The sequence below is a fragment of the Haplochromis burtoni genome, unplaced genomic scaffold (genome assembly GCF_018398535.1).
Source record: "Haplochromis burtoni strain Fernald_Lab_line unplaced genomic scaffold, NCSU_Asbu1 Contig_4, whole genome shotgun sequence".
NCBI lineage: Eukaryota > Metazoa > Chordata > Actinopteri > Cichliformes > Cichlidae > Haplochromis > Haplochromis burtoni.
The window spans coordinates 2363397-2379108 of record NW_024582365.1 but is presented as its reverse complement, the minus strand read 5'-3'; positions in this window follow the sequence as shown (position 1 = coordinate 2379108).

Here is a 15712-nt window from a genome sequence, read left to right as displayed (position 1 = left end):
AAGAAAGAAAGAAAGAAAGAAAGAAAGAAAGAAAGAAAGAAAGAAAGAAAGAAAGAAAGAAAGAAAGAAAGAAAGAAAGAAAGAAAGAAAGAAGATATTACTTTCATACTTTTAGTTTAGACACTTTTTTTTCATGCAGCTCTTTCGATTTGTATTCAAATCCTTAATATCTTACAGTAGGTAACTGACCTGAGTTAATCTGGAATTACATGAACAGAAAGCTAATAGGATGATCTTAGTTACCAGAGCAATTCTGGCAAGTTCTTAAATAACCTTGGAAACAACCACACCTACCGAATATTACCGAAAAACTGTGTTGCTACTTTCAAGGCTAGCAAACAGGGAAATTGCGTCATCATCTAAGCTTTTAGTTACAGCATAATGCATTTTTTCAGAATTAGATAACAGAATTAGACCACACAGTATGCCAAATTACACAAAAGCTGATGGAAAATCCATTTTTTAAAACCCTTTGTCCCATCTAAGCAATGTTTGTAAAATCCAGTAATGGTGTATTAATTTGCACATCTGTCTGCTGTACATCATGACCTTCTGGATGTTTTACCTGGCATCATTTGCACTGGGTTTATGTTTTGCACGCAGTCCACCTGTATGTCAAAGACTGCATAATACATTATGAGCAATTAGACTAAAGAGAGAAAAAAAGATGGTCAATGTAGCATCAGAAAAGCTCCAAAGTGATTTAACCCACCAACAAGAGTCACATATTTCAGTCTCAGTCAGGAAAGTCAGATTAACATAACCATAATCCAGACAAAGAGAACAATCCATTATTTCATGAATAATCTCCAGTTAGTAACACTGAGCAGCTTTGGATGTGAATTAGGGACAATGTAAGGAGAAACAATGTTTGGCCTGCCACACAGTCACACCATATTATATGTGCATACATGTGTGGGTGTGAATGTTTGTTCCAAGAGGTAAATGCACCAGCTAGCAAAATACCTGTTTAGTTCTATAATAGGAAGAAAACTGGAGGCACCGATGTTTGCCAACCTCCCATGTACTGCTGGGGTTATGTCCTTGTTTTGGTCATGCCAGCTGGTCACAAAATGTAAGTATTTGTGTTTTTAAAGTGTTTATAGCAGCATGGGAATTTCAATTTCAATTTGAAAATGTGTAATAGCGTAGTTTTATTTTAATTATAGTCAGCATTAACATAATTTTTGTCTTTTTTTTAATGCTGGCCAGGTTAGTTTCACAGCAGTATTGGACCGCCACCTCACAGTGATATACTCCATGGATCCTTCCCTGTGCTTGCATGGGCTCTCTCTGGGTACTTCAGCTTCCTCCTCCAGTCCAAAGACATGCATGTTAAATTCACTGATGATTCTCAATTGTCCATTGAGTTGAAGTAGATGAAGGCTTAAAGCATATAGAATAAAACACCACATGGAAAGTGCTTTGAGTCATCAGTAAAATGTGAAATGCTTATATAAATGGGAGTTGATACCGTTACTTCTATAGCTTATTTAAAACTGGCAGTGAATGGCATTTTGGAACATTTGAAACACGGAAATTTGAATTTAGTTTAAAGCGTGCTCTACATGCAGCTGCAACAACAGAGTACAGGTTTCTGGCATACCTATTCTCAAGGCACAAGGAAAACTGGATTAAGTCTGAAGGGGATAAAAATGCACAAAGGATAACTTTATATAAGCTGTAAATAAAGGTGGTACATTTCACTTCTTAAGGTTTGACAAAGTCCTCATTAATGTGATTTTATATTCTCAGCTTTAAGATATTATAAGAGCGCTCTTTGAAGTGATTTGAGAATTAGTTAAAGTTAAGTTAAAGTAAAAAAAAAAGTGGAAATGGAACAAATAAAAAAGGGACAGGAAACCCACATAAGGTCAATACACATAAGGAAACACTAGTTTAGCAATTAATCCACATGATCTTCTTGTTGTTGCATGTGATTAGGATGTGATCACTAAATGCCTGGTGTCATTTTTGCACAAAACCAGCAATAATTAAAATAAATTACAGTATTTCCTTGTGGCTGTTTTGTCTCTTCGTCTATTAAGGTTAAAGTCTAGAGACAGCTTCTATCTCCAGCTCATTAAAAATGCATTTCTCCCTGAAGGATAATTAAATGTCAGTGGAAAATGTTATCTGGCATGAAGCTCTTCCTCTTTAAACTGAGGAACTGACACCAAAGCCTGATGTTTCTTGTCAAAGATGTTAGATCATCTTTTTGTGCAGCTAATTAACATAAAATGTATAATACCATCTTTTGAAGGTCTGATTTTATATACATTAGACAATCTTTAGAAGGCCTATTTTTATGTACATTAGACAAAATGATTCTCAAAAGGTGTGATAATATACATCTTTTAAATTGTGCACAGTATTAAACAATTAAAAAAGATGGATGCTGGATGTAACATGTTACAAAGCAATACATTATTGTCATCACATTACACATTACGCTTCACATTGTTTACTTTTGTTTCACGTTTCTAAAGTAGAAACACTGCGCTGATCACTTTAAAGTCTCTTTGGGCTGGCTTTCAACTTTGCTTTGTGTTGTCGGCTTTGTGTTCCTAAATAAACACTAAAAGAAAGATTGTATGCATGTCCTTATCCAGATAGGGATTTGTGTCTGTGTGCAACAGTAGCCTAAGGTTTTCATTGTTAACTAGTAATTGTGTAACAATGCATTTGAGATGATTTTACGGAGGAACGAGAAAGTAATGAGTAATGTAACAAATTACTTTCTTCAACAAGTAACATAAATAAATAATGCACTGCATCACTTTTAAGAAATGTAACAAGTGACATGTGATACAGTATCTTTTTGAATAAGAAACCCAGCATTGACTATATCACAACAGGGGACGTAATGGATAAAAGACCAGCTATATTTTTATTCCTGCTTTTCTTTTATTGTCTGATTGTTGTGAGACTTTACCGTTACATGGGAAAAACAACACATGTTAGTTGTTTGAGAACTTATGTATGAGAAGTGGATCAGAAACATTTCATCCACTTTGATATTGCGGGTTCAAATAGCAACCACTATCCGAGGTCATGTCCTCACTGTCTTTTGTCTTTTCAGGCACTCTCCTCCACACCATGCCAAAGAAAAAAGATGTTACATCATTTTCTTAAAAACAAATGTGTGAACATTTCATGAATATGGGACATGCTGAAACATTTTTGTGAGGTCCATGTGAACATAGTATGCAATTAAAACTCTTCTGGTGTTATATCCAACAGATATTGCTGTCTTTGGGGCTCTGTGTAAGTCTCTGGAACACTTTGCAACCAGATTGCTATATAAATAAATTTTATCCATTCTTACATCATCAATTATTTTTCTGTCTTAAAGTCAATTTTGTTTGTTTGTTGTTTTGTTTAATTGGATTCATTCAATAGCTGTCCAAATAACTGGCATGAGGTGTTATGCAACTGTGGTACATTTGAAAAACAAAAACAATCTTCCAATTTTTTCTGTCACTACTTCTTTACCTGTTCCAGCTGGAGTTGCTTCAGTACAATGAAACACACATCAATCAAACCGGTCATAGAAAGCCAAGCTGAGCCCTCAGGACCATAGGAAACACTTGGCTCACTATTCCCATGGTTAACTACTCACTTTGTCATCTCCATCACTGTGAATCACCCCTTCTTATTATTGAATTTCCACGGTCAGTTACTCATACTGAACAAAGTATATTAAAGATGTCCATTAGAGTCAAGAATCAACTTTTACTCATTTCTTGGTGTTGTTTTAGTTAACAGAATCCATTTAGGATGATGACATTTAATCTGCATTTTGAAGGGATGTGAGTAAACCTTTCTGTTACATTCTCCTTGCATCAGTGACCACCCTTATTTTCTTTATGCAACATGGTTTTCCCCCTTCCTCCTCTCTGTCTCACTCCTTTCTCCCCACTGCTTATTTCCACGTGCAGGAGGGAATCCCAGCTCTTGCCTCACTGCAGTGGATGAGGTCAGGTGTTATGTAACTAGGAGTGAGCGAGTCAGGCAAGCAGCACTCACCTCTTTTATAATGCAGCCCAGCAATAATAAGAGACTAAGAATTGGCATGCAGGGAGCAGCTGCATCCAATATGCATTAAACCTGCAGCATAAATGTATTCTTCCTCTATTCTGCAACTTAATAGCACAGCATTTGGTAAACAGCTGTGTGAGGATGTTTTTGTTGGTCCTCCATTACTTCTATTACCATGGAACACATTTATCAAATGATATATGAGACATAAGGAATAATAAATAAAAAAAAGCAAAAAGTAATGACAACTAATCCAATCTAACTGTAAGATGCCTGATCAGACAGATGTGAGTGGATATTTTCAGAATATCTGAGAAAAATTACAGAGTGAGGACACATTAAATGTGTCATAATGTTTTGATATCACACTGAACATTTATCAGTGGTAAACAACAAGACTAAAACAGAAGATGCTGAAGATGCTGAAGATGCCATCTATGATGCGTGTCCTAGTCAAAAATAAAAGTGCAGCTTTAATATCCTGTAGGACTGACATGCACAAGACAAGGTCAGGGAATTAATCAATACTGCTGCCCTTATCATGTTGGTGGAATAGGCTAAGAAAAAAAAAGATAGAAATCTATTTCTTCTTTTGCATATTATATCCTTGCAAATTCGTGGTTTTGACATCAAATATATGGCAGGAGAATGGTGTGAGGATTTAAAGACATGAAAGCTGAGGGGGAACATAAAAGAGTGAAAGGAAGTTTACAGTGAAAAACGGGCAAATATAAAGCTACATCCAAGGTAATCCTCTTTTTTTAATCACAGGCTGGCCATAAGAATCAAAACAATTCTGTAAAGGCAGCAAGGATGTTGCTGGTTTCCCAACTCAGAAATAAATCTGCTGTATCTGTACCATCTTAATCCCTGTACTGGTATTAGATGTGTCCACCAAAAAGATTAAGAACATTAAGAAAGGAAAACAAACACATCTATAGATATGAAAGAGAATACTAACTCAGTATGACTCTCATTACAGCTATGACCTTTCAAGAAAGAAAAAGTAGTTCTCAGTTTTCAAGTAGTGCCTTCTTACTGCTGATGATTTTCATCAACAGATTTTTCCACTGACTTCTCTTTCCCTTCTTACATTGGCAATACTTACTTGATTTTGGATATCCCTGATGTTTTTAATATTTTGGTTAAAGTTATCACATCAAAACCCAAATTTAAAGGTAAAGTGCTCACTTTAATGATGGGAAATTACTAAAACAGGATGTAACAGTTACACTTTTTAGTAACTGTGAGTAATAGCTAGCCCATACTTAAGCTTGGTCCAGTCATGATGCCTGGATTATTAGTACTGTTGATCCAAAAAATAACAATGAGAGTCTTTCCAACCCATTTATTTTGAGCTCTTTCATCCCTCAATATTCTACACTGTTTCCCTCCCCCCTTTTCACATAGTCACAATGCCTTCTCAGTTTCTCTCATGGCTCTCTTCTCTGCTATCTCCTGCTCTTATCTCTTATGCACGATCACTTTCTCTCTCCCTCCAATTGCAGCTTTGTTGTGCTTTCTGTGTCATATTATTCTTTTCTCGCTAAGTGACTGTCTCTGTTTATACAAGTGGTGTACTACTGTGGAAATAGCTTTCACACTATCACTCTGACTGATTATTTTATTTTGATTTGTCTTGTCAACAGTGTGACTTAGTATAAATGACGAACTTAGATAGTGAATAGTTATGCACATACTCAGACCTCTTCTTCTTTTAGCTGCTCCCTTTGGTCACCACAGTAGGACATCTGCCTCCCTTTCACCCTATCTCTATCATTCTCTTCTGTCACGTGAACCCTCTGCATATCCTACTTCACTACATCCATGAGCCTTCTACGTAGTCTTCCCCATTTCCTCCCGCCTTGCTGCTATCCTTCTGTCACACGTCATCCCCGGCACTAATCTCTATAGTTCTCCATCAGCACTCTCAAAGGAAACATCACATGTGGTGGTCATTCTCAACATGAAGCCATAATTTTGCTCTCTTTTTGCTCTCTCTTCTTAGCCTAGCTACTGTGATAGCCCATGTTCTTTAACTACGTTACATGATATAAACTCTTTCCCAGCTTGTTCTACTATATAACTGGTCCAACGGATATGCACATTGTCCTGTATTTCATTCAACAGCATGTGTGCAATTTATCAAATCTTTTGAGTGTAAGTTTTCAGCATTCTGCTGGAAGGAACAATCCCCATGAGTGCATACCACTCCTACAAACAATGAAGACTCATGAGGGGATTTAACTACTGAAGCATACTAAGGCTGGATTTGTTACATCAGGCAATACTTTCATCACTGCTTGGCCAGGAAAAGAATTACCTGTGATTCTGTGGGATTCTGTGGCTACATTGTAATGAGATGATGTAGATGGAGTTTTTATAAATTTCACTCATCGCTATATAAATGATGTTTTACATAACCAACTTCTTTGCTGACATTTCTGGAATAAATAATATGTTCTATCACTTAAATATGAAACAAGTTTACCACAGGCTACAGCAAGATATTAAAGGCCTGCTGATAAGGTTAGCAGTCTTGTTTTTTGCTCATCATAGTATTTTCTATTGACAACACTGGTGTTCTTAGACATGTCTACTCTTATGTGTTTTCTTCTTGAAAGAGATAACATTGTTTTGAATGCAGTGTTTGTTTTTGCAAGTGATTTGTAAAGTACTGAGTTTTGTGCATGAGTCACTTTTGTTCCTTGTAACAGTATTATAATAAAGTGGATGTATTTGTTTGCAGAATGAATTAAGACACACACAGCTTTGCCAAAACGCATAACCAAACTTCAGCGCTTTCAAACAATAAATTGTAATAAATTTGTAAAGTTTCCATATGGTATTCTAGCTAAAACTGAGAGGGAAAAAATCAATTTAATTGTAAAATATAAATTGAGATATTTACTGTTTGCCTATAGAAGTTTTGGCTTTAGGGTTAGGGTTACATCAGGGAATTAAGGGTTGGGTTAGATTTTTAAGGGTTGTAGGTTTAGGGTTAGCATCTGACAACTGATCCTGCAATGCAAACACAGTAACTTGGTCTTACAAAATTGCTCACATGAAATAAACTACTAGTCTTTTCCCTTTCATTACTGTTTTACTGTATTTATTTATTTAAATATAAATACTTTGGTACCTGTTGAGGTGTTGCTACTTGAGGCCTCTTTCTACTAGTACCTGTTTGGCTCAGCTTGACCACGCTCAGTTTTTATGGTTTTAAATTAGGCGGTAGTACCTGGTACCAGGTACTTTTTAGTATCTACTTGGCTGGTGTTCCAAGTGACCTGAGTTGAGCCGAGAATGTGACATCTACAGCCTGCATGCCACTGATTGGCCGGGGAGCGATGTTACTGAATAAGTCATGAGAGCAACACCTTTGCGCCTTGAGGCGACTTTTGTTGTGATTTGGCGCTATATAAATAAAATTGAATTGAATTGAACTTTGCAAGAATCAAACACGCCAGTTTTGAAACCTGGAAAATGGTCAGGTAAATGGCTACACACACTAACACCATGGTATAATGATGAGTTCCATCAGTTTAGTAGCATGTATACCATCACGTTGTTGTGGTGTGTTTGTATCACATACAAATGAGATCACAGGACTTACAACAAAAAACATACATTTGAATTTCACTGTGAAACAGACTGAATAGGTCATTGACCACATTTTAAAACTTACATTATAGTTTGCAACAACAAAATAAGGGACACATTTTTTAAAATTATTATAAAATTAGAAGAGCGAAGGTTTTTCCCACTGTACATCAGTGCCTCACCATCACCAGACTGATGGCCTCTGTCATCCCTCATCCACTCTGCTCCATCCCAGTCTTCAGCCATTCACCTTCTTAGCCCTGCTTCTGAGGCCTGATTCAGTCGGTCTGCTCTGGATTTCACCCTTTACTTGCTTTCGATTAGTTTCCCACAGTCTGTACTGTGCTTGGTTGAACTAAGGTTCCCCACTGCTTTGTACAGACAGCAACCTGTCAGCTTTCCGATTTTCCATTCTGCTCGACTTTTCCCCGACCATCCCAGACCCATTCAGCCCTGTAATAATTTTTTGTCCATTATCTAACTCTAGCCCTTTATATATTTATCTATCAATGACATCAAGCTAGCTATGGGTCATGATATAGTGGCCTTCATTTCTAAATTTGTTTAAACTATACGTGTTGCTCAGCAACCAGGCTTGCTGTGACGGCTGAGCAGAGCTTTTTACATCAATTTCTATGAAGGTCAAAACGACTGTCATCAAATCGTTGTCATTTTTTCTTTGTAACCCACACAGACCAAAAATTCACCAGATGACGAATAAACCCATTTAGGAAAAGTCACAAAATACATGATAGCGTTTTTTTCTAACAGAATTACATAATTTAAAAATGCCAAAAGAATCAAAATGACCATCTTAATGATTCTAGTGTTTTTCCATTTTACCAGATGTCACTGAAAAGCAAAGCCAAACATGATTGATGGAAACAGATGGAAATTAGCCCTTGGCTATAATCTGGTATGTTTACATTCATGTAATTTTTTTTTACATTTATGTTCATTGACATGCACTGTCCTAAATAAATAAATAAATAAATTGATAAAGCTGGTGCATGAGGTTGATATATCTTAACACACAAAAAAGGGGGTTCAGAGTTTGGTCAGTACCTACAAAAAGTGGTTAAATACGGACAGCGGAAGGGTCATGGGCTCATTAATGCATAAGGGGAGCAAATGGCGGTACAAGCATATCTATGAAGCAACAGTCTAGCCAGAGTACTCAGGCTGACCCCTGTCTTGCTCTGAAAATGCTTTTAAATGGTACACAAACGTCATCACTAGACTACGGACCATGGCTGTATCACATTTTCTTTGACATCATCCTGACAGCCATGTGCATTTATCTGTGGAAGAGATGCAGCAAAATGCACTATGGGAAGGAAACAAGTGACCCAAGGCAGCATGACTGTGGATGATGTTCTGCTAGAAAAGTCAGTTTTCTGCTTTCATGGAAATGTTAGTGTGACATATTCATAGAAAACTGCAGATCCCATACAAATCCCTTGAGTTTCACTGGCGTTCCCCAAAGGCAGGAGCCTCTTTAAACCCCATAATGCTCATTGCTACATGGCAAAAATGATTCAGGATTGGCTTGAGAACTTGTTTTGATATCACAAGGGGGAACTACAGAATTTTAGACAGAAGGTTTAAATGCTACTCCTAAATGGTGTATCTGAGGCCATACACTGTTTGCTAACGTGTGCCTGGACGATGGTAATCAAGTAAAATGACTGTTTCATCAACTTTCATCAAGTGAGAGGGAAAATCTTTCCAAATATACAAAATGCTGAAAGTAGTCGCTTCAAATGACAGGTGTGGCCAATTCGTTCCTTTGAAGTCAAGCATTCCTTTGCCTTTTCAGTTATTTATCATGTCTCTATTATTGATGTGAGGGTTAAAATGTCTCACCTGTGCCAAAATGTTAAAATAAGTAAATGTGTAGTTTTAAACATTGCTTGAAATCAAAGTTTGTAGTAACATAGCAGTAATCAAGCTGTTTAGGCTTATGATTTTTAGGTAGCTCAACCTTTACAAATAACACACAAAAAATGCCTAACAATCAGTATAAATAGCTCACATAAAATTGTTATGGTCAGTATTTAAAAAACAAAAAAAGTGAATACTTTGTTTCAAAATGACACCTATTACTGAGAACTTGTAAAAATGTAAACCATGTTGAAGGAATGTAATAATTAATTAAATAATTAATTAATTGTCTAAATTACTTAATTAAGATAAACCAAGCTGATTTAAGTACATGATATCCCACTAGAAATGTCAGTTAGTCTAATATTTTAATATTAATTTACATGGACATCACACTCTTATTGTTTAAGTTGGCCCTTTGAAAATCCTAAACATCAATGACCTCAGTACTACGATGGCAGCTTAATCCCGCTGAACCATTTTTTTCTTCTTTTTTTTTTACACAGGATATGTACATAGAATATGTTTTTAGTGAAATATCTGATCTTGTATTTGCATAATGCCATTCAGTGTTTACGTTGGGAAGCAGAGAGTTTAGCTTGTTTCACCAAGAGGCAGTTCTGTCTGCCAGTATCACTGGGTGAGCTGGCAAGAAGAAGGCATCTCCGTCGCCCGCTGTTAATCAGCATCACATATGTATGTTTGTGCACAAAGATTTGCAAATACAGGCCCACACAAAAACACAAGACTTTCCAACATTGCCATTTAGTAAAACCCTTTCGTAATATGAGTCTACAGAATAAATACAGAAAAGCACAAATACACACACACAAAGTTACAGAGCATATACTGTAGAGATACATAATGTTTAAAGTAAGAACTAAATAAATAAATAGCGGAGCCTACTTATTTTTGAGTGAAAACTTTTGTCACCATGGATTTAGAACCTGTTCTCTGCTGTTAATGTTTCTTTTGTTCTCTTGGTGTGTTAAAGAAAGCAATTAAACACTACATGGCACATATGGCAGAAAAGCAAGAGTGTGCGCTACGGTGTTAAAAATGAGGCATGCTTCAAGTATACTTACATCCTAATCAGTGAAATAACAGCAGATGTTTAAGCAGTGACAGCTGTTCATTTGTTCAAGTGTGATGAAATGATTCTGCCTTCTTTTTGGTAGTTTTTTTAGTGACATGTGTCACTATAGCTGTACAACATCCATGGTGCACTTTCTGAATTTTTCGTTATTTGTCAGAAACAACCTATACCTGTGCACCTATGCATGGCAAGCATAAACACATCAACCAGATGGATGATGACTTGGAAAATAGACACCCCTGTCTCCTCCAATCAAAGCAAGATTAGCATTAGAAAGCATTAGTCATTATTCATGGAATTACTCGTTTCGTCTTTTTGTGGTTAAGTAACAAAATGAAAATGTGGAAAATTTGCATGTTTAAAAATAGGATTCATGACTGGAAATTGTATTTGTACACATTTATATTATCCAAATAATATATATGTAACTTCTGTTAACAAGGCACTGCAATAACTTAAAATCATTAATGATTAGCTTGTCAAAAGGCCTGCAAGGATACCTTTATGCTCTTTATGTCAACAAATGTACTTTAATCATGTTCATTTCAAAAAAATGCATGCTGATTTTATGATTAAGAGAACTTCTGCATTCCCCTGTTCAAAATTTAATTTGTTATGAGATCAGCACATCAGTAACTGCAGCTTAAGCAAACAGCTGTTTTAATCAGTATTAAGATATTGCTGCTGAACTATTGCTAAGCAATACATTGTGTATCAATATAAACAAATTATAACCAAATTCTTTGGATATTTTTATTATTTTGATGTAAACATGGGAATTATCAACAGTTATGATGTGTAAAATGTAATATTTAAGACTCTTTCAATTTTAGCAAAACCCAAAGCCAAGCACTTTATACCAGTAGTTCACTGTGAATGAGAGGAAAAACATAGCTGATGAATTATTTTTGGTAAATGGAAGCTGAGACGTAACATCAGGCATTCTTGGCATCGGAACTTCATGCTCATGGAAAATACTCATCCAAATCTTCCTGGAGTAACAGGGAGTTATCAAGTAATGTTGGGAACCACAACATAGTTAATAATTTTTTTTAATCATTATTATAATTTTTTTTAGCCTTTAATGCATCATCATGTATAAAAATAGGGATAACTCTTCTACTCACTGATTATGAATTATTCTGAATTTTATCCATATAGTTGTGTGTATTTTCCTGTTCTTTGCTTTCTTTTCTTTTCATGACTATTAAGCACAATAGGTAATGTAAAATGTCTGATGATGATGGTAAGAACAGAGATGGTGAGCATGGGAGGTGCCTGAAACTGTGAGCGCTGATAATCAGTCTCTCAACAGGAGATTGAGAAAGGCCCCTAGTAATTGGAAGAAATCTTTTCTTTTGTTGTGTCTCCTCCAGGCCAAGGGAAAGAGAACGATAGCTTGTTTCAAAGTTAATGTGCCTGTGTGTATGTGGGTGTGTCAAGTGGGTGCACTTGGTTGCACTAGGTTATGTTCAGTCCCAGTGCCACTGTATATAAACAGCACATGGATTTTATTGGACTACAGTGCAACACATGTAACAACATTGCTTTGCATTTCTCAACATCTGAAGAGCACATTTTAAACAAGAGGAGCAGGAAGAGTTCACAAATCATTTTAGAAATTAAAGACCCTTGACATTATTTGCAAAAAGAGGATGAGAAGAGGGGGAAAGAGGAGAAGGGTCATCCTGGGCAGCACACAGACTAGAGTTGGTTACCATGGTTTCAGAGTAGCTGTGCCTGGTGCTGCTGGACCGATGGGAGGCAGGCAGCTGGTTGCCTAACAGCAGCAGATGGAGCAAAGCACGTTTTCAGGAACACACAGGCGCTGTCCTTCGCCTACATGTGTCATATCATCCCCGTCATCATTATCCTATTCGCACAGACACACACTCACATGCACACATTTACACATATCACACTACTCCATGGGGAGTTGTGACTGATTTTAGCAGACTCTTAGCCTTTTATGTGACAGCATCTTCGTCACCAAAGCATAATGACGTCAACTACATACAAGTAGAGATTTTGATTAGTAGACTTAGAACCTTTGCAAGAAATACAGAGCAAAAAGTACTTTTTTTGCTAGGAAGCAAATGCACCTTTGAAATGCATTTTGGTTTTAGATACCAATGGCCATCTGCATTACTTCTTTTGGATGTTGATGATATAATTCTATCTTATTTGATCATTTTAGGATCATAAATGTTTTGCATCAGTTTACATTGCTAAATTCATAATTTAGCAAACACATGAACTGAATGCACATTATTGGAAGATGCTTCCATTGTGCTTTAAAACTCCATATGTGTGCATCATGTTATTTTAGTTGAGAAAGTTTAGAAAGGCAGATAAGCAGAGGTGGAAGCTGAAAACAATAACCAGAGGATCACTGAGCCCACGACTCTGAACTTTAATAACTTCGCAGTCCTGTGCTATCTTCCTTCGTAAGACATGTCTAAACATAGTGAGACAGCATGCAGTATGAAATGCAGGAAAGAACTTACCATCTCCTTACTATGGGGCATTAATTCTTTGTAACCACACAAAATATGACAGTATGTGAGCAAGAGAACCACAGATGATAACATACCATATTGTGCAGCCTTTATTTTTTTCTTCACCTCTACTGTAGAAATCCTTTTTTCTGCAGTTTCTATGGAAACCATAATTAGAGTCCAGCATGGCGACACTGTTTCCAATTAGAATATGGCTCTCTACCAAACTAAGCAATGCCAACTGGTTGCTGGGTTTTTAATATATCTCACGGACAGCACATTCGTCAAAGTTGGGTGTAGAAGAGCTGAATTATTCTAAACCAAAACACTGGCAGGAAAATGAGTGGAGAGAAAGACAGACACAGACAGCTATACAGAGAAAGAGATGGACAGCGCACAGATTGGCTTGGAGAGGGTGATAGTGGAAATGGAGCAGTCATCACAATAAACAAACAGCATTCTTCATATTTGGGCGGTACTGGCTTGACTGACCTCCCACAAATGAATGAACAGCCAAAAGATTTTGTGGAGAGAGGTGAGTTTGTATACACAGTCTCTACTTTATACATATATAAATTTATTAATTAAAGTGGACCTATGTATCTCCTTTTTTACTTTTTTTTTTTCCTCTCTCAGATGCTCTGTTAAAATGAATTCTCAGTTTAACACAGCCATAGTTTCCAATAATGATGTAGGCCAATACACAGAATGATGTACCAATCATCAAAAAAGTTTCCCATCCCAGTACAATATAGATACCAGGTCTTTGGCTATCTTCTGATTTTAACTACCAGTGCATTGGAGAGTTCCAAGGCGAAACCCACTTTGGACCAAAAAAAACACAAAGGCTTGTCTTACCATTGTCAGAAAATATAACTGAAATTATTCTGTGGACGAATGAGATAAAAGTTGAACTACTTGGAATGGTTAGCATCCTGTAACATCTGGCATAAATCTAACACAGCATTTCATAAAAAGAACATTATAGTGACATTCAAGTATGCTGGTGGTAGTGTGATGGTCTGGGACTGCTTTGCCCCTTCAGGATCCGGACAAATTGCGTAATTGGTGGAAACACGAATTCTGCTCTCTATACCATAAAATCCTGAAATGAGAATATCTGATTTCAGGATTTTATGGTAGAGAGCCGAAAATCCTGAAAAATCCTTAAATAAACCCTGAAGCTCAAGCACACTTGGAATATGCAGCAGGGCAATGATCTGAAACGCACCAGCAACTCCAACTCTGAATGGCTGGAAAAAAGACGGTTCTGGAGTGGCCAAATTAAGATCTGGTGGACCTCTCATTGTGAATATATCTTACACTCACATCAATTATAATAATAATAAAGTTGATGTTACTATAAGAGCAATTAAGCTTCACAACCATCGTTAAACTGAACATATGACTGACAGAGTGAGTGAGTGAGAGAGAACCAAGTGATAGCAGAAGATTTTCATAGTTGTCAATGTGGTTGTGGTTAACTTTTGCTCATAGCAAAGAAAGAATTCACTGATGCTAAGGCATGGTGGAATAAATATAGAGCAACATAGTGTTACTATACACAAACTAGAATCCTGGTCTTTGAGTCCTATAAATACACATATAGAGCTACACATGAGAAAAGGTCTGCTTTAAATGATTCCCTACACTGAACATTGCATGCCTTACAATGCTTGCTTAAATAAAACCCTGATAAAATACATGCTTCTGAGAAAGTGTTTTCTTACAGACCCCACACAGACAGTTGAGTCTTGTTCACTCAGCTTAAGAACATTTAATAGCTGTATCAAAGTCACTGTTCCACTCAATCACACATCTCATCTATCTTGCCCACATGCAAAGCAGGGGGAACTGAAGTGACAGTGGAATTACACCCATTAGAATAATTCATTTCCCATGGCGGGCCAAATGAGAATGTATCAGCTTTATTAATAATGTGCTAGCCAGGTCCAAAAACAGCCCTCTGATGACAGAGATGGAGAAGGCCAGTGAAATTAAGCTAAGAAACTCACCGCAGGCGTAAGGCTGCTGCTAGGCTAAGCTGAACTGCACTTTACCAGAGAGCAAGAATGAGAGCATATGGAGAAGAGTTGGTAAATGCAAAACTACTACACACTACAACACCAGTCCATGAACTCAATGTATTGATCCACTCCGAAGGATGCAGCAGGTAATTCATCATTTCTGGAGAATGCTAGCATTTCCCAAACGGCTATAAATCATGGTCTCTAATGGTCAATGGCAGGACTTTTTGCGTCACCTAGAATACCAGCTGACAGATTATGTTTGTACATATTGATTCATGTTCTCCCTGCATGATAAAGCTGAAACTCCCATGAATTTCTGTCCACAGGTTTAATTACTGCTCCTCCTTCTGAAAGCTCTGTTTTCTTTACACATTTATTTTTAAAAAAATGATTATAAGTTTTTTGTTCAATTTTTCAACTTAATAAATGGTCATGCTTCAAGTGATCTGTAAAGATTCCCATATATCCAAAATCTGTGTCACAAGATAATTCACAATGGTTGAGCAAATAGTACTGTGGATTTCTGAAAATACCAAAATAACCTCAGAGGCCAGAATGGG